This window comes from Elephantulus edwardii, unplaced genomic scaffold (assembly GCF_000299155.1).
Source record: "Elephantulus edwardii isolate Elephantulus edwardi_28Jun2011 unplaced genomic scaffold, EleEdw1.0 scaffold00399, whole genome shotgun sequence".
Taxonomy (NCBI): Eukaryota; Metazoa; Chordata; class Mammalia; order Macroscelidea; family Macroscelididae; genus Elephantulus; species Elephantulus edwardii.
Window position 1 is genome coordinate 1,090,396 of NW_006400149.1, and position 3,025 is coordinate 1,093,420.

Consider the following 3,025-nt stretch of genomic DNA (forward strand, 5'->3'; position numbering starts at 1 on the left):
AGCTTGCATTAAAATTAATTTAAAAAGTATTAAAAAAGAAGAAAAACCTCAAGATATAATCAAATTAACAAAATAAAAGATAAGACTAGGAAACTAAAAGCAACAGAAGAAAAACGGATACACCTACAAAGAAAAAAATATTGAGATAAAGTTCTCATTTTTCAGCATAAACAATACAAGCAAGAAGACAATGGGATCACATATACAGAAAGTTGAAAGAAAAAATTAAAATTTTCAACCGAGAGACCTATACCAAGCAACACTCTCCACCAAATACAAAAGAGAAATTAGATCCTTTGGAGAAAAGAAGGAAATAAGGAATTTGTGAAAACAAGACAAAATCTACAAAAACTTTCTTTTTAAAATCTACTTTTAAGAACTTTTAAGGTAAGAGTTTCAAACAAAGACACCAAAGGAAAGTGAATGGACCATAGAAACCAGATGCAACAAGAAAAGAAATTGTAAAATGGCAATGATATATCTTGACCTGTCAATAATCACATGCAATATGAATGGGCAAAATGCACCAATCAAGAGAAAAAGATTAGCATAATGGATATAAAAAGAAAGACTATCATGTACCATCTACAAGAGAAATAAAGAGAAAGATAGACTCAAAATAAAAGGCTGAAAAAAATATGTCAAGCAAATGGTATCCACAGAAAGGCAAGAGTGGCAATAGTAATTTCTGTTAAAACAGATTTCAGGATAAAAACCAGCATAAAATATAAGGAAGGATATACGTAATGATTAAAGGGCCAGTAAATCAAGAAGACATAACCTTGGTCAACATCAATGCATCAAATGCACCTGCTAAATAAATAAAACAACTCAATATAATTGAAAAAGAAATAGGCAGAACCAAAATAGTGGTAGGAGACTTTAACACTCTCTTCAAAGGATAGGTCAACTCAAAAGAAACTAAAAAAAAAATACAGAAGATCTAAGCTATACATTCAGCCAACTCAACCTTGTGGATGTATTTCAAGCGCTGCATCCAATTAAAACTCAATTCACTTTCTTATCAAGTGTACATGGTATATTCTCCAGAAATGTTCCTATATTAGGGCCCTAAGAAAGCTTCAATAAATTAAAAAAAAATGATATAATACAAAGTATCTTCTCATACTACAATAACATTAAACTAGAAATTAACTACAAGAGGACAAAGCTTATAAAACCATGTGGAAGTTAAATAGCAGCCTATTAGAATACAATTAGTTTATAGAAGGAATAAAAAATGATATGAAAAAGGTCTTCCTCGAAACAAATGATAATGAAAATACAATTTCTAAAAACTCAGAGATGCAGCTCTGAAGGCAGCCTTCAGGGGCAGTTTATAGTAACAGGCAAACACATAAAAAATAAAGAGAGAGGAAAAATTAAAGATCTAACTTAACATCTTCATCATAAAGAAATAAAGCAAATCTAACCTCTCAGCCTCTAGACAAAAGATTATAAGAGCTGAAATCAGTGAGAAAGGAAACAGAAAATGATTGAAACCATCAACAGAATCAAGAATTGGATATTAGAAAAAGTTAATACAATTGACACACCATTGTTAAACTTCAGAAGGGGGATGGGGAGGAGAAGACACAAATAATTAAGGAATGATAGAGATGACAACACAAACGAACCACAGAAAACAGAATCTGTTTCAAAATATTATGAAAAGCTATGGATTGAGGTTCAAAATCAAGAAGACAAAGATTCTCAGCATTGGGCCAATAGGCAGCATCAGGATGGATGAGACCGAGATTGTTCACTAAATTTAGTTTGCTTGGCTCCACAGTCAAAACTTCTGGCACCAGCAGCCAGGAAATTAAAAGGCATATTGTGATGGGAAAGGCTGCTGTTAGAGACCTCTCCAAAGTATTGAAGAGTAGTGGTGTCACTCTGGAGACTACGGTACGCCTGATACAGCCCATAATATTTGCAATCATTCGCTATGCGTCAGAGAGTTGAATAGTCAATAGAGAGGATAGAAGGAGAATTGATGCCTTTGAGCTGTGGTGCTGAATATACTCTTGAATGGACTTCTAAGAAAATTAATAAGTTCATCCTGAAGAGGGTTAAAACAGGCTGTTCCCTGGAGGCAAGGTTTCTGACCCTTCATCTGACATACTTTGGACATGTTGCAAGGAGGGCTCAGTCCTTGGAAAGGGACGTCATGTTTGGGAGGGTTGAGGGACAGCGCAGGAGAAGAAAGACCTATGAGGTGGATTGATTCAGTGACTGGGGTCATTGGGACAGATATGTCAGAGACAGTGAGATTGGCACAGGATAGGGCAGGGTTTAGGGCTGTTGTACATAAGGTCACTATGAGTCGGAGGCGACTCGATGGCACATAACAACACCACCACCACAACAAGAGATGCTAAAGCTCAAAATGAACGCCTCTATGTAATTCTTGAATTTAATTTCTCATAGTCACACATTGGTTGTCCAATCCCCAAGTTTATATCTACATAAAATGTCAAACATCCATAACCAAAGAAGAATTTATCTTTCTGTGGCTTGGGGCCTCTTCCCTTCCATTTACAGCACAATGTAGTCACAATGTTTCTTAGGGATGGTGGTCTTTCCTGTAGATCTTTCCTGTATAGTGTTGTTTATCTGGCCTGGGGGCTGCAAGCATTGCAGAGTCTTCCTTGCTCCACTTGCGGGCATCTGGGTAAGGGTACCTGTTTGGGGAGGGTGATACTGAGTCGCCTGCTCCTATGCCTCCTTGTTCCCTTGAACTTTTCTCTCATGTGGCTCTCTGCCTCACAGTCTTGCCCAAGGATTGCAGACTCTGCCTTGCTCTGGGCGCAGGCTTCCGTGTTAGGATACCTGTTTTGGGGTGTGGAGAGTTAAGTCCCTGGCTTCTGTGCCTCCTTGCGCCCCTGAATTTCTATATCATGCGGTACTCAAAACACTTAGTTATTTCTGTCACTTTGAGACTGTTATAATACAGCATGTGATTAGTGTTAGTTCAAATACATTACTGATTAGCATATTAACAAACATATCCTCAAACTGTATC